The following is a 22,003-nucleotide window of genomic DNA, read 5'->3' as shown; positions in this document are numbered from 1 at the left end:
CAAGGAAGCAAAACTCATGGAGACCCATTCTGGGTCTGTCTGTCTTGAACACCTTTCTAGAGATTCCAAAATTCAAGATGCTTACTCTACAGCAGCTACTTCCAATGCTGTCCAAAAATGCATGGATGGTAACTTTGGATTTAAAGGAGGCATATTTACACATTCCCATCAGGCAGGATCGCAGAAAATACCTCAGGTTCAAAGCCGGTTTGAGGCACTTTCAATTCTCTGCGCTGCTCTTTGGGTTATCTACTGCGCCCAGGGTTTTCACCAAATGCCTGGCTCCAGTAGTAGCTTACTGCAGACTCAAGGGAATTCAAATTTACCCTTATCTGGACGATTGTCTAATTCAGGCAGACAGCAAGGATGTCTTACTCCAGCATCTAGAATTTGTACAGAACCTCCTCAAGTTCCTGGGATTCTCTGTAAACATAAAGTCAAATTTGACACCATCACAACAGATAACTTTTCTGGGTGCGCTTCTAAACACCACAACCCAGATGGCATTTCTGACATCCGAAAAACAGTTACAGCTGGCTTCAACTTTCAGAACCTTGGCAACTTTAACTCATCTGTCTGAAAGGAAATTCCTGCAGGCTTTGGGTTACATGGCCTCCTGCATCCTTCTCGTTCCATATGCAAGACTACACATGAGGAAAATACAGTGGTACCTAAAAAGTGTATGGTCTCAGCATTGCCACAGTTTAGACATACTGATCTCCGTCCTTCCTTGCCTTCAAAAGGAATTTTTTTGGTGGTCCAGGGCATGTGCTCTAAACAAAGGGAAGCCCTTCCGCCTGCCTCTCAGATTCTAACCACGGACGCCTCGGATTATGCTTGGGGAGCCCATTATCAGGGCAATTGTTTGCAGGGCCTTTGGACAAAGGATCAGAAGCACCTGCATATCAATTTAAAGGAAATGTTAGCTGTTCAGAAAGCTCTATTGGCCTTCAGGAATCTTTTACAACCAGGACTGTTAATGCAGACAGACAACACCACAGTTATGTGGTACATAAGCAAGGGGGATCTCATTCCTACCCCCTTTGCAGAATAGCCATGGATCTATGGAACACAGCTCTAGCTTGCAATCTGGATCTTCAAACTCAGTTTCTACCAGGGAAAGAAAACTTCCTGGCAGACAGTCTGAGCAGAAATCTTTCGGATCCACACGAGTGGATGCTGGACACCAAAATATTCAGGATGATAACAGCAGTCTGGGGATGTCCTCAGATAGACCTCTTTGCATCCCATCTCAATCATCAACTACAGACTTTTTGCACCAGGGCTTTCCACAGAGAGGCTTGGAAAGTGGACGCCCTGTCATTCAGTTGGAGGAACCTCTCGGGATATGCCTCTCCGCCTCTTCCTCTTCTTCCACAGGTTTTATTGAAGATAAAACAGGACAAGCCCAAGATGATAATCTTGCTGGCTCCAAATTGGCCTCGGCAGTTTTGGTATCCAACTCTAAAAAACCTATGCTTGGACCCCCCCCCCCCCTTGGGTTTTACCTCAGTCTCCGAACCTTCTGTCCCAACATCAGGGTCAGGTTCTACACTCTCATGTCAGAACTCTCAACCTGGCGGCCTGGTTAATCCAGGTTCTTTGATTTCTTCTTTACTGCCCAAGCAGGTTATGGATGTCATTTTAGAAGCCAGACATCCTAGTACTAGAAAATCTTATGCAGGAAAATGGAAAAGATTTTGTTCCTGGATGCAGGCTCAGGATTCTGATCCTCCTCTTCCTAACATTACTTTAATTTTACTTTACAGATCTCTTACATAAGGGTATTTCTTTCTCTTCCATTAAGATACATGCCTCTGCTATTTCTGATCATTATAATACAGACCCTCCCATCTTTTCCCACCAGCTCATGCGACAGTTTCTCAGAGGAGCTAAGAACTTAAGACCTCCTAGATCTCCTCCTGTTCCTGCTTGGGATCTCAACTATGTTTTGGAAAAATTAACCTTGCCTCCTTTTGAGCCTGCTGCCTCTTCTGACAACAAGTTTTTATCTTGGAAGACAGCCATCCTGTTAGCTCTAACCTCTGCCAGGAGAGTTTCAGAGTTACAAGCTCTTATGGCTGTGGAATCTTATATTATTTTTCATCAAGACAGGGTATCTTTGAGGACTAATCCTACCTTCATGCCTAAGGTGGTTTCCAAAGTGGCTTTAAATCAAACTATACACTTGCCAACCTTTTTCCCCACTCCTCAAAATAAAAGGGGAAAGGATCTTACATTCCTTGGATGTACACAGACAGCTACGTTTTTACCTGAACAGAACCAAGGACATCAGAAAATCAGAACAATTGTTTGTTTCTTATGCTTCAAGTTCCCAAGGTAAAGCCATTTCAAAACAGACTATTTCTAAATGGATTGCTCACGGAATCAGATTTTGTTATTCTCCCCATGGAAAGCAGATCCCAGGAAGTATACGGACTCATTCCACCAAAGCTGCTGCCACTTCTGCGGCCTTCCTCAGGGGAGTTCCTACCAAGGACATTTTAGAAGCTGCAACTTTGTGTTCAGTGCATACATTTTCTAAGCACTACAATCTATCTCTCTACTCCAAGTCTAGGGCAGGCTTTGCCTCTGCAGTTTTGCAGGGCCTTTTAGCCGCCCCTTCCTCTTTATGACCACCACCCTTTCTTTCAGCTTTGGGATTCTACCCTACAGTCATGACTGCAACAGTGAAACACGAACATAGTACAGTTGTGTACACCTACCATAAATGTAGATGTTAGTGTCTTCACTGTTGCAGTCTGGGTTTCCCCTCCCTCCAGTCCCCTCTTATTTTTACTTTTGTGTATTTCCTTTTTTCACCATTCTTCTGAGGTGTATTTGCAAAGGTTTTGGGACCTTTTTCATTTTGGGACTCCTGACATCTGGGGCAAGAAAAACTGGAGAAGATGGCGTCGGCTGTCAGCTTTATACTCCTGGCGCTCTGACGTCAGAGAGCATGGTTGAACAGCCGACGCCGGACCCAGACTTTGGGATTCTGGCCGACCGAGGGCTGCCTGCCAGCAGGGGAGAACCCTACAGTCATGACTGCAACAGTGAAGACACTCAAACATCTACATTTATGGTTGGTGTACACAACTGTACTTTTCCAATACATCTGTGCGACTTCTTTCACATGCTACTGAAGGAGCGGCTAGGGCAGCTGTGTCCAGCGTGTCCATGAGGTGCAATGCCTGGCTCTGATTGTCAGTTTATTTTATTTATTTTATTTTAAAATTGTTTACCGGGCTAGTCTAACTGGATATATTTCCATTCAGAAGAGGCCCGGGGAGAAAAGCTCCAGTAGTAGCACAAAAAATTTAAAAACAGTTTTATCACACAAAAGAAAGGATGTCAAAATACAAAAGTAATCTTAAAATGAAGAACATTACACTAAGAAACACTGACATGCAGGATGAGACAATTCATTTTACTGTATGATGCATGAGGTAATTTACAGTACATTAAATGAATTAATTCGTACAGTAAGTTATTTTAATTTTTCTAGTGACAGTTTCTGCTTCCAGAGGGGTAAGCAGTATTGTTTTGCTAAGAGGCAATATAGAGATAAAAGTAGTGAAAGCAGAAGATTAAGTCAGGGTTGCTGCAAGGGCATAACCAATGTGTTTTGAGGTGTCTTTTGAGCTTTTGCTTAAAAAGCGGAAGGGAAGGTAGTAAAGTTAGTTCAGTTAGTAGAAGAATAGAAGATTCCAGTTTTTCCAGCAGTGTTTGAGAACAGGGAGTCACCTGCCAAGTTGTTGGACTTGATTGTGCTAGCTAGAAGTTTACTAGAAGAGTGTAGGGAATTAAGATTTTATAGGGGATAATGAGGTTAGAGAGTATAGGAGTGTGGTTTGGTTGGTAAGATATCTTGTGGGCTAGTTGGGAAGATAGTGTTTTTTGTAATTCAAGCCAGCCTAGCTGCTGTAGATTCTGACAGTGGTGAGTTCTAAATGGATTAGCAGTGGCAAATCTGGCAATGTTATTGTAGGAGTTAGCTAGTTTGAGAAGAGTGTTTTTTTTTTAGGTTAGTATATATGGGTGAAGCGTAAAGAAGAGTTGAGATTAAAAGAGTGGGCAATTGTGGTTCTAGCTATTGGAGTTAAGAAGGGTTTGATTCTATATATGGAGCCCATTTTTCTGTTTACTGCTTTAATAGTGTTATTTATATGGCTATCAAAATTGAGGTTATTGTCAATTGTGATTCCTAACAGTTTGGTGGTAGTGTTGGGTGATGTAAGGGTGCCATTATTGGATTTGATGGAGAAAGCTATAGGGGAGGATTTACTGGTATGTGTAGAGAGTAAGAGCTTAGTTTTTTTGGCATTCAAAAGGAGGCAACGTTTCAAGAACCAAGCCTCTGCTGTGTTAAATATCTTCTGAGTCAGAGATTGTAGTTCTAATGTGGAGTTAACTGAACATATAAGCGTAGAATCGTCTGCATATTGTATGCAGGTGGCTTGAGGAATTGCTACATAAAGGACGTTGATGAATAGTGAGAAAAGAAGAGGTCCTAGAATGGAGCCCTGAGGGACTCCAAATGTGACTGGCAGGTGGGAGGATAGATTATTGTCCCAGAGAACTGCTTGCTGCCTATTGCTAAGGTAGGACTTTGAACCATTGAAGAGCCTAGGTGTCAAGAGAAAGAGATTCAAGAGTATTTATAAGCAGGGGGTTATTTACCATGTCAAAAGCTTTTGAGAGATCGATGGAGTGCTGATGAGAGGATGTTTTTATTACGGTTTCTATTGATGGACTCTGTAAATGATGAGAGCAGTGGTGGTACTATGAAATGGCCTAAAGCTGTGCTGGCAGTTAGCTAGTATGTTGTGTTAAGTGGTCTTATAGCTGACGGTGAATACATTTTTCCATAACTTTTGCTAAGGGTGATAAAAGGGCTATAGGCCTGTAGCTGGAATAATCATTAGAGTTACCATCTTTGTGTAGGGGATAATGTGGGAGATTTTCCAGATGTCTGCGATGGTTCCCTCCTTAATGGTTCTGTTTACAAGGATAGGTATAGGAAAGGCAACTGCTTTGGCTGCTTTTTGCAAGTATTCAGATTGTAACTGGTCAGCAGAAAGAGTACAAGGCTTAAGCTTTTGGATGATTCTGTAGATGACAGTTGTAGAGATGGGTTGCATTTGGAATGTTTGGGAGACTTGAGTTGTCTGTGGATAGTTGACAGGCTAGAAATTGTGTGGTCTCTGTGAAGAAGGTATTGAAGGCATTGGCAGTTTGATGGGGGGGGTATTATGATCAGCCCCTAGTGGGGTTGGTGTACTAGAGTGCCCTGGGTGAGGGAGTCTATTGATGCTTGACCAGAACTTCTGTGGATTATTTTGGCGAATTTGTTGTAGTTTACAGTAGTAGTTCTTTTTGTCAGTGAGTATTGCTTGATGTTCATTGTGTTTCACTGTTAGTCATTACACTTGGGTTATCCTGCTGGCAGGCTACCCGCAGTCGGCCTGAATTCTAAAGTCCTGGTCCGGCGTCTGTTGCTGTCGGCTCTTCCCTGACGTCAGTGCGCCAGGGGTATAAAAGATGTAGCCGACGCCATTTTCTTCAGTCTTTCTTGTCGCGTGGTGCCCGAAGCAAAAGTAGTTCGCAAGTGCCGGTCGGCCGACTCCTGAGATTTTCGAAATTGAATTTCAGATCCGAAGTCTTCAATAAAGCTAAGGACCCTGTTGGGGAAACTTTTTTTCTTGCTCCAGACCGATGTCAGAAAAAGTTAACAATTGTATTTCTTGTGGGAAGCAAATCCCTCATAAGGATTTTAATTTTTACTGTATTCCTTGCCTAGGCCCTGACCATGACGTTGCTAGTTGTCAGTTTTGTGCTACATTTAACCAGCGCACTATTAAGCGTCGGTACGATTTTGCTTTTCATTACTTTGGCCGAAGGTTTAACTATATAATGCCGTCAGAACAGCCGACAACCGGAGTTCATAAAAAGCGCAAGGAAAAAGAAAAAGGCATCCGAGGTCCAAAACCGAGGACGAAGCCTCTTCTAGGCCAGTTGCCGGTTCTCAGTGAGGTGCTTTCGCAGCCCCTGACACCCACTACATCAGAGCCACAGGCCGCCTCCGACTCCCATGTGGAGACCATTAGGCCTCTGGATACTCGAGGTATTGGGCCTACGGAAACTAATCCCTCAGATGGGTCGGGAGCCACTGAGCAGGCATCGGCTTCTGAGGGTGTTTTCAGACCTACTCATATTTATATCAAGCCAACTTCAGCATCCAAGACAAAGTCTAAAACAGTTGTAAAGACAAGGAAACAAGTACAGCATTCTCCAGGACAGACTTCCATGCCTAAGAAACAGATGAATGGCTGAAGACCTAAGTAGTTTGATCAGGGGTTCCCATCCCCCTCCTGATAAGAGGCCTAAGCAAAGACACTGAATATGATTCCTCTGATCAGGTTTCCATTTCCTCTGACTCCTCTTCAGAACAGGGATACTCTATTCCTCCCTATGAGGATTCTAATGCTGAAGAATCTATTCCTTCAGCTTCTCCTGAGGATTACTCTTTTGGGGAAACCCTGCGGGAGCATTTCCACTGGGAGAGTCAGATTACTCAGATTCGAAAAAAAGGCTCTGAGACTTTCTTTTACTACATCAGCACAGACCTCTTACTATTCCACCTGTTCTAGACATTGTAGATGATGTATTTTCAGAGTCCGGCCTGTCTCCCGACTCTCTACCTCCTGCACCTGTTAAGCCAGACAGATACTACAGGGTTCCAGATTCTCATAAATTTCTATATAAAAACCCTGCTGCTGACCCAGAAGCTATTTCTCAGGGTCCCAAAAGGGTCAAGGCCGCTACTGCAAAAAACCCTGTCCCCTCAGATAGAGATTCAAGGGCACTGGACAGATGGGGGACAAAAGTTTACACTTCTGCTACCTTGGCTGTAAGGGCTTTAAATTGTCAGTTTCATAAGCTTAAATATCAGCTGTACTTAATGTCTCTGCTTAAACAGAAAATGTTGACAAATTCTGAATGTTCTGAGAACAAGGAAATGCAGGATCTATTGCATGCTGCTGAACAAGTGGGAAAGCATACTTTGCAATGTGGTTATGATTCACTGGAGGCCTCTTGCAGGGCCACTGTAACAGGTTCTGTCATTAGAAGGCATGCTTGGTTAAAGGAACAGACTCTGCCTGATCATGTTAAAGGAAAATTATTGGATGCTCCATTACAGCGTGTTACTTTGTTTGGTGTTAAGGCAGAAGAGGTGTTGAAGAAAATGGCGAATAAAGCTAAATCTATGCAGACAGTAAAGGATTTCTTGCAGGTACAGCCACCCAGGTTTAGCAGGAACTGGCCTGCTAAGAAATGGTCCTTTCCCCGTGTCAGACAGGCCACATAAAGGCAGATAGACGCCCTAGAGGCAGACAACAGCCCCAGGGCTCATACAGGCCCAAGCAATGGGGTGCTTCTACCTCCAAAAGCAGAGAAGACAAATCACAGCCGTTTAGGAAACAGTACCAATGACTTCCCTCTGCCAATGCCAAACATTTATCCTTTGGCAGCACCCTTAGGGGGAAAACTAGCACTTTTTTTCACAAAACTGACACATAATCACCCAGGACAAATGGGTCTTAAATATAGTCTCTCAGGGCTACAGGTTCCACTTTCACACCTTCCAAAGGCAAAAGGTATGCCAGACCTGCCACACAATCAATGGGCAGAGGCACAAAAACAAATTTCATCTCTCATGGACATGAGGGCTATTCAGCCAGTGTCACAACAAGAGCAGGGACAAGGATTTTGCTCAAGACTTTTCTTAGTACCAAGAAAAAGGACAAAGCATGGAGGCCAGTTCCGGACCTGTCTATTCTAAATACTTTTCTGGACGTTCCAAAATTCAAAATGTTGACTCTGCAGCAGCTTCTGCCCATGCTGGGCAAGAAGGCTTGGCTTGTAACTTTGGACCTCAGAGGCATACCTACATGTCCCAATCAGACAATCTTGCAGAAGATACCTGAGATTCATAGCTGGCTCAATGCACTACCAATTCTCTGCACTGCCCTTTGGCTTATCTACTGTGCCCAGGGTCTTCACAAAATGCCTGGTACCAGTAATTGCATTTTGCAGACAAAGAGGAATTCAAATATATCCCTACTTGGACGACTGCCTTATTCAAGCAGAGACCAGAGACATTCTACTAAAACATCTGGCGTTTGTAAAAAGATTACTGATTTGCCTATGGTACACAGTAAACAAAAACAAATCAAAACTAGTACCCTCTCAGGAGATAATATTCCTGGGTGCAAGCTTAAATACAACTGCCCAGATGGCTTATCTCACACCAGACAAACAAAAGCAACTGACTTCTTACTTCAAAAGCATGGCAAAGACCAAGTTATGTAGGTATTATGTAGGCTCTGGGCTACATGGCATCCTGCTAATTCCATATGCAAGACTGCATATGAGGAAACTACAATGGTGTCTAAAAAGTGTTTGGACTCAACATTGCCACAGCCTGGAATCATTAATTTCACTCATTCCCTACCTGGAAAACAGGAGTTTTGATGGTGGGCACAGGCCTGTCATCACAACAAGAGGCAGCCATTCACTTTACCCACAGCTAGGCAAACACTAACAGATGCATCAGATTATGCCTGGGGGCCCACATGGCAGGAAAATACATTCAGGGCACATGGCCTGAAAACCAAAGGCATCTTCACATCAATCAAAAAGAGATGCTAGCCGTACAAAATGCCCTGACAGCCTTCAAGGACCTACTTCATCCAGGACAGCTGCTGATAAAGACTGACAACACAGTCATGTGGTACATAAACAAGCAGGGGGACACACATTCCTACCCCCTCTGCAGACAAGCCCTGATTTTGTGGAACACAGCAGTGACTTACCAAGTACACTTGCAAGCACAATTCCTGCCAGGAAAAACAAATGCTCTGGCAGACGAACTAAGCAGAACCCTCATGGATCCTCACGAGTGGAAACTAGATCCACAAATCTTCAACATGACAACAGGGAAATGGGGATGCCCAGACATAAATCTATTCACCTCCCCTCACAACTACCAGCTACAGAGATTCTGCACTCGGACTTATCACAAGCAAGCATGGAAAGCGGACGCCCTTTCATTCAGCTGGAAAGCCCGTATAGTATATGCCTTCTCTCCTCTGCCTCTCCTCTCCAAGGTACTCCTAAAGGTCAGACAAGAGAAGCCAAAAATGATATTGATTGCCCCAGACTGGCCACACCAGCACTGGTACCCAATCCTAAAGAGCTTGTCTCAAGGCCCAGCCTGGACATTGCCTCTAATACCTCATTTGCTGACCCAATAGAACAATCAGATCCTGCACAGCCAAGTCAGAACCCTAAATCTGGCTGCATGGCGGATAATGTAATCATTCAGAACACACCTCTCTCTAAAGCAGTTATGGATGTTATTTTGGAGGCCAGGAGGCCCAGCACCAGAAAATCTTATGCAGAAAAATGGAAGAGATTCTGTGCTTGGAACCAAGCGCAGGGAATTGACTTGCTTGAACCAAATATTCCTCAGATTTTGCAATACCTAACTGAGATGCTGGACAAAGGCCTGTCCTTCTCATCAATTAAGATCCATGCCTCTGCCATTTCAGCTCATTACAATACGGACCCACCTATTTTTTCTCATCAACTGCTAAGACAGATTCTCAGAGGGGCCAAAAACATAAGACCTCCAAGGAGAGCTCCAATACCTACATGGGACCTCAATTTTGTCTTGGAAAAACTCACACTGCCTCCTTTTGAGCTAGCCAATACAGCAGAGGTAAAATACTTGTCATGGAAAACCACTCTTCTCCTAGCAGTAACTTCAGCAAGAAGAGTCTCAGAGTTACAGGCACTAATGGCTGTGGAATGTTTTATTATTTTCCATCAGGACAGGGTTTCTCTAAGGACAGACCTGACATTTATGCTTAAGGTAGCATCCAGCGTGGCTCTTAACCAAACCATACATTTGCCTACCTTTTATCCAAACCCACAGAATAAGGGGGAGATACTTTTGCATACTTTGGACATACACGGACAGCTATGCTTTTACTTGGACAAGACTAAAGCCTTCAGAAAGACTGAGCAACTCTTAGTGGCATATGCTGTAGGTTTCCAAGGAATAGCCATTTCAAAGCAGACTATTTCAAAATGGATAGGCCACTGCATTCGTTTCTGCTATTCACAACATGGCAAATCAGCGCCCAAGGGCATTAGGCCACATTCTGCCAGAGCAGCAGCCTTCCTCAGAGGAGTACCAATGAAGGATATTTTGGAGGCTGCAACATGGACTTCAGTGCACACTTTTACAAAGTGCTACCATTTACCTCTCTACTCTAAATCCAGAGCAGGCTTTGCCACTGCAGTTCTGCAGGGCCTCATAGTCACTCCAAACTCTCTTTAGGCCCAGCCGCCCTACCTCAGCTTTGGGATTCAACCCAAGTGTAATGACTGCAACAGTGAAACGCGATGAACATAGTACAGTTGTCTACCAACCATAAATGTAGATGTTCGAGTGTATTCGCTGTTGCAGTCCAGGTTACCCTCCCACCATCCCCCTTTTTCTTTGCTGGGACTTATCTGTTCCTATCTATTCTATTCAACCTATGTGGTGTATTTGCTTGTAGATGAAGGTTATGTGCATGCTTTTTTATGATAATTTTTACAGCCTACCCTTTTGGGGGCACCTGACATCTGGGGCAAGAAAAACTGAAGAAAATGGCGTCGGCTGCAGCTTTTATACCCCTGGCGCACTGACGTCAGGGAAGAGGCAACAACAACCGACACCGGGCCAGGACTTTGGAATTCAGGCCGACTACGGGTAGCCTGCCAGCAGAATAACCCAAGCGTAATGAACTGCGGGTAGACTGCCAGCAGGATAACCCAGGCGTAATGACTGCAACAGTGAATACACTTGAACATCTACATTTATGGTAGGTACACAACTGTACTTTTCCCTTCCTTTGGTCTCATCTTCTGGCTCCACCTTGGATCCCATTCAGGATCTTATTTCACACCCCTCAGGGGTTCCTCTTCCGAGCCTGGATAGTTTGAAGCTCACTGCTTGGCTGTTCCAGTTCCCCTAACTGCTAGGACTCCTGGATTATCCTCTTCAGTCAGGTCTATTCTGGTGGCAGCTCATAAGTCTTCCACCAGGAAGATTTACTTTAGCAAATGGAAATGTTTTTCCTTTTGGGCTTCTCAAAGGAGTTTAGACCCTTTCATGGCTCCTGTTCCTGCCATTCTCGATTTTTTTATGAAATATTTTTCAACAAGGGGCAAGCTCTTCTACTATCAAAAGTTCAACTAGCTGCCATCTCTCATTTTCATTTAGGTGAGAATTCTGCTTCTCTAGCCTCTTCCAGACTTTGTAAAGCCTTTATTAAAGGTACTTTCCTATTACACCCCAAGTTGCTGTGATGCAGCAGTAGCATTGTCGCCTCTTCCAGACTGTGTAAAGCCTTTATTAAAGGTACTTTTCTTATTACACCCCAAGCCGCGGTGGTGCAGTGGTAGCATTGTCGCCTTACAACAAGAGGTTCTCCCGTTCGATTCTCAGCTGGAGCGCCTTCTGTGTCGAGTCTGCATGTCCTCCACGCGGTCGAGTGGCATTCAAAAGACATGCGTGAATGGACGTGTCTTCGTTGAAGGTTGGGCGTCGAGCTGGCACCTTGGTACCATAAAAATCTACTACCAATCACTAGCGGACTGGAGTTCTACTGTGGCGACCCCTAACCAGGAAAAGCCGAAAGAACAAACAAAACTTTCCTATTACACCCCCCCCCCCCCCCGTCAAGGATCCTGTTCCCCCATGGGACCTTACTGTGGTTCTTCAAGCTTTGGTTGCTCTACCATTTCAACCTGCAGCAACCAGCATTTTTAGTGGCTATCACCTCTGTTATAAAAGGGTTTCAGAACTGCAAGCGTTGTCTATTGAAGTTACCTACATAGGTAGGTACTAGGCTATCGGCCCAAGGGCCTAAGTAAGCCTAGCCGAAAAGATTCCCTGGCTTACGCCACCCAAGAAAGTTATTTTCCTGTGCCCATGTTAAGCAGAGCCACCAAAGTGATCCCTGGGGTGTATTTCCTGTTTCCTATCCATTTATCAAGATTTTTCTTGGAGTACTAATGAGGAACTTTGCTTGGCATAGATGGGTATGGGAAGTCTCTGGGACAGAAATCCATCCCTTCAGCATTTCCTGTTAATTGTGGTGACAAGGTTTAGGTCCATAGAGCAGGTAGCTCGAAGGGATTGCGATTTCTTTAGGTGTAGCATGTCCAACAGCTCTGTCTTTGACATAGCTTTATATGTTAGGCAGAGATCACCTCAGAGTAGACGATATGCTATGGAGTAAAGGGAGTAAAGCTTGAGTTTTTTGAGATGCTCATTGTAGGGCATTTGGTTGAGGTCAGTAATCCCTTTTGCGAAGTACTTCTGTGACCCTTACAGCTGCTGCAGATGTCTTATGAGGTGCATTCCAAAGGGGGCGTTGTACTCTATAATGGATCTGAGTGTCGAGTAGAGGGGAACAATGACCTCTTTTTTCCTTAGATGAGAACCCTTTTGTGATGGTGTGCCACGTACAGGGATTTCCTGACTACTGTGGTGATGTGATTATCAAAGGAGAGACTGCTGTCCACCTGGATCCCCAGGTCTCATCACACATTTGGTGTTAAGTAGACTGCCGCCTATGTGGTAATTCATGGGTACAGAGTTTTTATCAAATGAGATGACTGCACTCTCTGGCATTGTGCTTGAGGCCATGGCTCTGACACCAGGCATCTGTCTCAGTGGGGCCCTTCTGTAGGATGTCCACGTCATTTGGGGACTTGACTATGGCTCCTAGTTTGCAGTCACCTGCGAACTTTGTTAGCCAAAGGCCTTCTGTGTTAACCTGTACTTCAGAGAAGTAGATACCAAACAGGAGGGGTCCCAAGACTGAACCCTGTGGTACTCCAAATCTGACTTCAAACCAGTGACAAGTGGAAGTCTGCAACTTTTACATTGTGGGTTCTGTCAGTGAGCCAATTGGCAACCTATCTTGTGACGTAGAGATTTATACCTAGTTTAGTGAATTTAGCTATAATTCCAGAATGGGGGATGGTGTCTAAAGCCTTGGCGATGTCAAGATAGGCTTTGTGAACTACCTTACCCTCGTCTACAGCTTTGGTGACTGCCTCAAAGAAGTCTATCAGGTTCAGGAGGCATGATCTACCTTTCACAAACCCGAACTGGGTGGGGTCCAGAGTTTGGAGGTTACCAATGTCTTTTGAGTTCCATGATATGTTCCATGGCCTTACAGACCAAGTTCATCAGGCTAATATGGCTATAGTTCCCGGGATCAGTGGTGTCTCCCCTTTGTGGAGTGGGATAACTGTTGCTGTGCACCATTCAGTGGGCACAAAGCCTGATGTGAGACTATGATTGAACCATGGTGCTTAGGTGGGGAGCCAGTTAATTATGAAGTTCATGTAAAACGTAGCCTGGGATGTTGTCCGGTCCCATGGATGCTGTGTTTTGGGCTTTAGAGAGTGCAGCTTTTACCTGTGTAGTTGTGATTACAGGGACTCTGCATTCTTCCCGTATAGATATATGGGCCCTTTAGAGGGTGAGAGGGGGGGTAAAGTTAACACTGAACCTATCTGCCAGGACGTTGGCAATATCAGTTGGTTCTGTAATTTTCATGCCGTTATTATGTAACTCTGACCAGATCTAGGTGTTGCCATTGAGAATGTTCTTCGTGTTTCACTGTTGCAGTCATTACATTTGGGTAATCTGCTGACAGGTTGCCCTCAGTTGGCCTGAATATCAAAGTCTTGGGTCCTGTGTCGGTTGCTGTCTCCTCTTCCATGACGTCAGGTCGTTGGGTATAAAACATGCAGCCGACGCCATTTTCTTTATTTCTTGCCGCACAGTGCCCAAAGCAGAAGCAGTTAGCAAGTGTCAGTCGGCCGACTCCTGAAATTTTCTCATTCGAGTTTCAGAACTGAAGTCTTCAATTAAAGCTAAGTACCCCGTTGGGGAAACTTTTTCTTGCTCCTTACCAACGTCAGTAAAAGTTAATAATTGCATTACTTGTGGGAAGCAAATACCTCATAAGGATTTCCATTTGTACTGTATTCCTTGCCTAGGCCCAGATCATAACGTGCCTTGCTGTCGGTTTTGTGCTAGATTCAACCAACGCACTATTAAGCGTCTGTATATCTTTGCTTCAAAATATTTTGGAAACAGATTTGTTTGTTTGTGTCTTTCGGCTTTTCCCTGTTAGGGGTCGCTACAGCGGAACTCCGGTCCGCTAATGATTGGCAGTAGATTTTTAGTGCTGGCTTGCCGGGCCTAACGCACAACCTTCAATGAAGGAACGCCCATTCACGCATGTCGCCACACAATACGCTCTGAGAATCGAACGGGCAACATCTAACTGTGAGGCGACAACGCTACCGCAGCACCACCACCACCACCGCAGTATTTTGGAAACAGGTTTAACTACCCTGAAATGTCGTCTGATAGCAATCCGACTACGGGAGTTCACAAAAAAATGCAAAAAAAGGACAGACAGACTGTCCAGGTCCAAAACCGACAAAGCTCCTAAGCCAGTTGCCGGTTCACCGGTACTCAGTGAGGCACTTTCGCAGCCCCTGATACCCGCTACTTTCGAGTCGCAGGCCTCTACCGAGACCCATGTGGAGTCCGGCATGCCATGAGATTCTCAGAGTATTGTACCCACGGATCTCTCTTCCTCTGATGGGTCTGGAGCCGCTGAGCATGCACCGGCTTCTGAGGATGTTTTCTGGCCTCAGCATTTCTATATAAAACTAACGCCAGTTTCAAAAATAAAGACAAAAGCAACTTCTAAGGCTAAAAAACCGATGCATGAACCACGTGCTCAGGCCTCTATGCCCAAAAAACAGATGATCAAAATGTCTGAAGACTTAATTGCCTTGATCAGGGGTCCCAACCCCCCACTGATAAGAGGCCTAGGCAAGACACTGATTATGAATCTTCAGATCAGGTTTCTATTTCTTCTGATCAGGAATTTTCTATACCACCCTATGAGGATTCAGATGCAGAGGAATCCATCCCATCTGCATCTCCTCCTGAAGATTATTCTTTTGGAGAAACCTCGCATACTTTGAGGGAACATTTTCATTGCGAGAGTCAAGATTTCTCATAATCAAAAAAGAGGCTTAGGGATTTCCTTCTTCCTCAGCATAGGCCTTTGGCCATACCTCCTGTATTAGACATTGTTGATGATGTGTTTTCGGAATCGAGCATGACTCTAGACGCCCTACCTCTGGCTCCTAGCAAGCCAGACAGATATTTTACAGGGTTCCTGACTCCCACAAATTTTTATTCAAAAATCCTGCTGCTGACCCTGAAACCATCTCACAGGGTCCCAAAGGTGTAAAGGCCTCAACAGCTAAGAATCCTACCCCCTCTGATAGAGATTCCAGGGCGCTGGATAGATGGGGGAAGAAGGTTTATATGTCTGCAACCTTGGTAATTAGGGTCTTAAACTGCCAGTTTCATATGCTTAAATATCAACAGCATGTTATGGGATTATTGAAACAGAAAATTATGTTGATTTCTGAATGTGTGGAAAATTAAGAATTGCAGGAATTATTGCATGCAGCAGAACAGGTTGGAAAGCATACTTTGCAGTGTGGTTTTGATTCCTTGGAGGCCTCCTGCAGGGCCTCAGTTACTGGATCTGTGATTAGAAGGCATGCCTGGCTCAAGGAACAAAATCTTGCCTGATCAAAGCTTAATTGTTGGATGCACTTTACAGCATGATACTCTGGTAATAAGGCAGAAGAGGTTTTAAAGAAAATGGAAGACAAAGCTAAGTCTATGCAAACTGTAAAAGACTTCTTACAAGTGTAGCCACCAAGATTCAGTAGACACTGGCCTATAAAAAACTGGTCCTTTCCTGTGTCTGACAGATCCTCACAGGGCAAATCCAGGTGCTCAAAAGGCTCTAGATACCAATCACAGGGTTCTTACAGGTCAAAGCAATGGGGTGCCTCTACCTCCAAATCTGGAAGAAACAAAGCACCAACCCTACAGTAAACAGTCTCAATGACTTCCCTCTGCCATTACCAAGCACTTATCTTTTGGCAGCCGCCTTAGGGGGAAAACTAGTACTTCATGCTCAAAATTGGCAGTTAATAACCCAGGACATTTGGGTATTAAACATAGCATCCCAGGGATACAGATTTCATTTCCATACTTTGCCAATTCCAAACGGTTGGCCAGATCTACCACAAAATCAATGGGCAGAGGCACAGAAGCAAGTTACGTCCCTCATGGATATGGGGGCTATTCAGCCAGTACCAGAACAGGAACAAGGACAAGGGCTTTACTCAAGACTCTTCTTAGTACCCAGAAAAGACTATGCCTGGCGCCCAATACTGGATTTATCGATTTTGAACACACCAAAATTCAGAATGCTAACTTTGCAGAAGCTTCTGCCCATGCTGGGCAAGAACGCTTGGCTAGTGACTCTAGACTTAAGAGGCATACCTGCATATCCCAATAAGGGAATCGTGCAGAAGATACCTCCACTTCAAGGCTGGTTTTATGCATTACCAATTCTCTGCACTGCCCTTTGGCTTATCTATTGCACCCAGGGTCTTTACAAAGTGCCTGGCACCAGTAATTGCATTTTGCAGACAAGCATACAAATCTATCCTTATTTGGACGACTGTCTCATTCAAGCAGAAAACAAGGTCATTCTTCAACATCTGGCGTTTGTAAAAAAGGCTTCTAACTTGCCTAGGGTACACAGTAAACGAAAATAAATCACAACTGGTACCCTCTCAAACGATTACATTCCTGGGTTCAAGCTTGACTACAACTGCCCAGATGGCTTACCTTATGCCAGACAAACAAAGGCAACTGGCTATTTACTTCAACCGCATGGTAACAAATACCCAGTTATCTGCAAGACAAATTCTGCAGGCTTTGGGGTTCATGGCATTTTGCATTCTACTAATTCCATATGCACGACTGCATATGAGAAAACTACAGTGGTATCTAAAAAGTTTATATAGTCAGCATTGTCACAGTCTGGAAACAGTGATTAATCTCATTCCCTGCCTACAACAGGAGTTTCTTTGGTGGGCAGAGACATGTCACCAGAACATGGAATGGTGTTTTACTCTACTCCCTGCCAACCAAACCCTAACTACAGATGCATCAGACTATGCCTGGGAGGCCCACCTGGCTGGGAGATGCATTCAGGGCATATGGAGCCCAAACCAAATGCATCTGCATATCAACCAGAAAGAGATGTTAGCTGTTCAGAATGCCCTGACAGCCTTCAAGGGCTTACTTCATTCAGGACAACTACTGATAAAGACAGACAACACCACGGTTATGTGGTACATAAACAACCTGCTTACCAGCCCACAGGACATCAGAGGCAGATGGAGGGAGTCTTTCCAGCAGCTTCTGAATGAAGAAAACCCCACAGAAGCGGTACTGCCCCAGAAACGGCCTACAATGAGATTAGAAGAGGCGCCCAGCTTAGAAGAAGTAAGAGCAGCACTAAGGAAAATGAAGTCAGGGAAAGCAGCAGGCTCAGATGAGGTCACAGCAGATATGATAAAGATGCTAGGTGAGCTAGGGGAGAAATGGCTCCTGAGGGTACTAATTGCAGTGTGGAGAGAGAGGCGTATCCCAGATGACTGGAGAATAAGCATACTCGTGCCAGTGTACAAGAACAAAGGGGACATCCACAACTGTGGACAGTACAGAGGCATCAAACTCCTACCACATTGCATGAAAGTTCTGGAGAGGGTGATTGATAAACGGATACGCAGAATAGTAGAATGTAAGATGGGAGATGAACAGTTCGGATTCAGATCAGGATGCAGAACAATTGACCCGATGTTTGCATTGAGACAGATACTTGAGAAGAAACTAGAGAAGCGGAGAAAATCAAACTGAATTTTCCTAGACATGGAGAAAGCATATGACAAGGTCCCAAGAAAGCTGATCTGGGCAGTACTGCAGTGGTTTGAAGTCCCAGAAACATTGGTAGAATTAGTACAGTCTATGTACAAGGACCCAGTGACTCAAGTACGAACAGTGTTTGGCCTCACTGAGGGGTTCCCAGTGGGAGTGGGTGTACACCGGGGTTCAGCTCTGAGCCCACTGCTGTTCATACTGGTAATGGACTACATCAGCAAACAGGTTGGAGGGGTCAGAGCAACAAAGCTGCTGTATGCAGACGATGTGGCAGTACAAGCAGACTCTGAGCCAGAACTTCAGCAAAGGATAGGAGAATGGAATGCAAATCTGAAGGCACATGGGATTAAACTAAGCACAGATAAGACAGTGGTAATGGCAGCAGATTGGGGAAATCAGAAGAAGCTGAGAATATTGATAGATGGGAAGATAGTGGAACAGGTAAACAGCTTCAAGTATCTAGGAGGGGTGGTTGAGGAGAAGGGTAGTCTGAATGAAGATGTCAAGGCTAGAATTAGAGGGGCTGCAGCCAACTGGCATAGAGTATCAGGTGTATTCTAAGACAGAAGAATGCCAAAGAAGCTGAAAAGTAAGGTGTACAAGACAGTGATGCGACCAGTACTACTGTATGGTACAGAAACCTGGGCAGTAAAGGCAGAACAGTTGAAGAAGCTAGAGGCGATGGAAATGAAGTGCCTGAGAAAGGTGGTAGAGGATGCACACTGCGGGGCAGGCGAAGAAATAAGGACATAAGAGCAGAAGCCAAAGTAGCTCCAATTGCAGAAAAGATCAAAGAGAACAGATTACGATGGTATGGGCACATGTGTAGAAAAGCAGAAGACAATCTGGTGAGGGAGATTTGGGACAGACAGGAAGAAGGTAAGAGGAAGCGAGGGCATCCAGCAAAGAGGTGGATGGATTGTGTGAAAGAAGATCTGCGACAGTTGGGCATGAGTGTTGAAGAAGGCAGGAGAGTGGCACTGATACCCCGACCCCATGTAAATGGGAAAAAGGGGGGTGATGATGATGATGAAACAAGCAGGGGGGTACATATTCCTACCCCCTTTGCAGACTAGCCATGGCATTGTGGGACACAACCTTGATTTACCAAGTACATCTTCAAGCTCAATTCCTGCCAGGAAAACAAAATACTCTGGCAGACGACCTAAGCAGAAATATTATGGACCCTCGCGAGTGGAAACTGGATCCACAAGTCTTCAGCATGATAACAGAGAAATGGGGGAGCCCGGACATAGATCTATTTGCATCTCCCCAGAATTATCAACTGGACAAATTCTGCACAAGGACTTATCACAGACAAGCATAGAAAGTGGATGCCCTGTCCTTCAGTTGGAAAAACCTATCAGTCTATGCCTTTCCTCCTCTGCCTTTTATTCTCAAGGTCTTACTAAAGCTCAGACAGGAAAAAACATAAATGATCCTAATTGCCCCGGACTGGCCTCGCCAGCACTGGTACCCAATTCTAAGGAATATGTCTCAACTCCCTCCTTGGTACTTGCCTCAAATACCTCCTCTACTGTCTCTGCAGAACAATCAAACTCTGCACAATCAGCTCCAAACTATGAACCTTGCAGCATGGCTGATCATGTAATTATTCAAACACCTCCTCTCAGTAAATCTGTGATGGATGTCATTTTGGAAGGCAGAAGGCCTAGTACTAGAAAATCTTATGCTGATAAATGGAAGAAATTCTGTGCTTGGAACCAACCACAAGGGACTGACACAGCAAAGCCAAATATTCCTCAGATTTTACAATACTTGACTGCAATGATTGGCAAGGGGCCTATCTTTTTCATCTATAAAAATCCATGCCTCTGCCTTCTCGGCTCATTACAACACAGAGCCTCCATCTTTTCTCATCCTCTGCTAAAACAGTATCTTAGAGGGGCCAAAAATTTAAGGCCTCCCAGAAGATCACCAACTCCTGCATGGGACCTCAATTTTGTGTTGGAAAAGCTCGCCCTGCCTCCATTTGAACCAGCAGCTACTGCAGATATAAAGTTTTTATCTTGGAAAACAGCTTTCCTTCTGGCAATCACTTCAGCAAGAAGGGATGTTCGTCTTGTTTCACTGTTGTAGTCATTACATTTGGATAATCTGCTGGCAGGTTGCCCTCAGTCAGCCTGAATTCCAAAGTCTTGGGTCCTGCATCGGTTGCTGTCTCTTCTTCTATGACATCAGGGGTATAAAACAGGCAGCCTACGCCATTTTCTTTAGTCTTTCTTGCCGCGCGGTGCCCGAAGCAGAAGCATTTTGCAAGTGCCGGTCGGCCGACTCTTGAAATTTTCGAGTTTCAGAACCGAAGACTTCACTAAAGCTAACTACCCCTTTGGGGAAACTTTTTCTTGCGCCATACCAATGTCAGAAAAAGTTAATAATTGTATTATTGTGGGAAGCAAATTACCTCATAAGGATTTCCATTTATACTGTATTCCTTGCCTAGGCCCTGATCACAACGTGCCTGGCTGTTGGTTTTGTGCTAGATTTAACCAAGGCACTATTAAACGTCAGTATATTTTTGCCTCGAAATATTTTGGAAACAGATTTAACTACCCAGAAATGTCATCGGATAGTAATCTGACTACTGGAGTACACAAAAAACGCAAAGAAAAGGACAGAGACAGACAGTCGAGGTCCAAAACCGACGAAGCTTCTCCTAAGCCAGTTACCGGTTCGCTGGTACTCAGTGAGGCCTGATACCTGCTACTTTCGAGTCGCAGGCCCCTACTGAGACCCATGTGGAGTCCGACACTCCACTAGATACTCAAAGTATTGGACCCACGGATGTATCTCCCTTGGATGGGTCCGGAGCCGCTGAGCAGGCACCGGCTTCTGGGGTTATATTCAGGCCTCAAAATTTTTATATAAAACCGATGACAGCTGCAAAACCAAAGACAAATGCAACTTCTAAAGCTAAAAAACTGACACGAGCCACGTGCACAGGCCGCTATGCCTAAAATCAGATGATCAAAATGGTTGAAGACCTTATTACCTTGATCAGGGGTACCCATCCCCCTTCCTGATAAGAGGCCTAGGCAAAAAACTGATTATGAATCTTCAGATCAGGTTTCTATTTCTTTTGATTCCTCTTCTGATCAGGAATTATCTATACCTCCCTATGAGGATTCTGATGCAGAGGAGTATATCCCATCTGCATCTCCTCCTGAGGATTATTCATTTGGAGAAACCTTGCATACTTTGAGGGAGCATTTTCACTGGGAGAGTCAAGATTTCTCAGAATCAAAAGAGGCTCAGGGATTTCCTTCTCCCTCAGCACAGGCCTTTAGCCATCCCCCCTGTTTTAGACATTGTGGATGATGTGTTTTCAGAGTCAAGCTTGACTCCTTACCTCCGGCTCCCAGCAAGCCTGACAGATATTACAGGGTCCCTGACTCTCACAAATTGTTTATTTAGAAACCCTGCTGCTGACCCTGAAACTATTTCACAGGGTCCAAAGGGAGTTAAGGCATCAACAGCAAAAAATCCTACCCCCTCTGACAGAGATTCAAGGGTACAGGATAGATGGGGAAAGAAGGTTTATACATCTGCAACCTTGGCAATTTGGGCCTTAAACTGCCAGTTTCATATGCTCAAGTGTTAACAACATGTTATGGGATTGCTGAAACAGAAAATGATGTTGATTTCTGAATTGCAGGAAATAAGAATTGCAAGAATTATTGCATGCAGCTGAACAAGTTGCAAAGCATACTTTGCAATGTGGTTTTGATTCCGTAGAGGCCTCCTGCAGGGCTACAGTTACTGGATCTGTGATTAGGAGGCATGCCTGGCTAAAAGAGCAAACTTTGCCTGAACATGTTAAAGCTAAATTACTGGATGCACCTTTACAGCATGATACTGTGTTTGGTATTAAGGCAGAAGAGGTTTTAAAGGAAATGGAAGACAAAGCCAAGTCTATGCAAACTGTAAAAGACTTCTTACAAGTTCATAGGTTTTTAGGCTTATGGCTCGATCCACCCCTTTAGTATGGACTGATATACCCAT

Source organism: Protopterus annectens, chromosome 2.part1 (genome assembly GCF_019279795.1).
Source record: "Protopterus annectens isolate FY-2018-M chromosome 2.part1, PAN1.0, whole genome shotgun sequence".
NCBI classification, from domain to species: Eukaryota; Metazoa; Chordata; order Ceratodontiformes; family Protopteridae; genus Protopterus; species Protopterus annectens.
Note: the sequence above shows the minus strand (reverse complement) of the source record.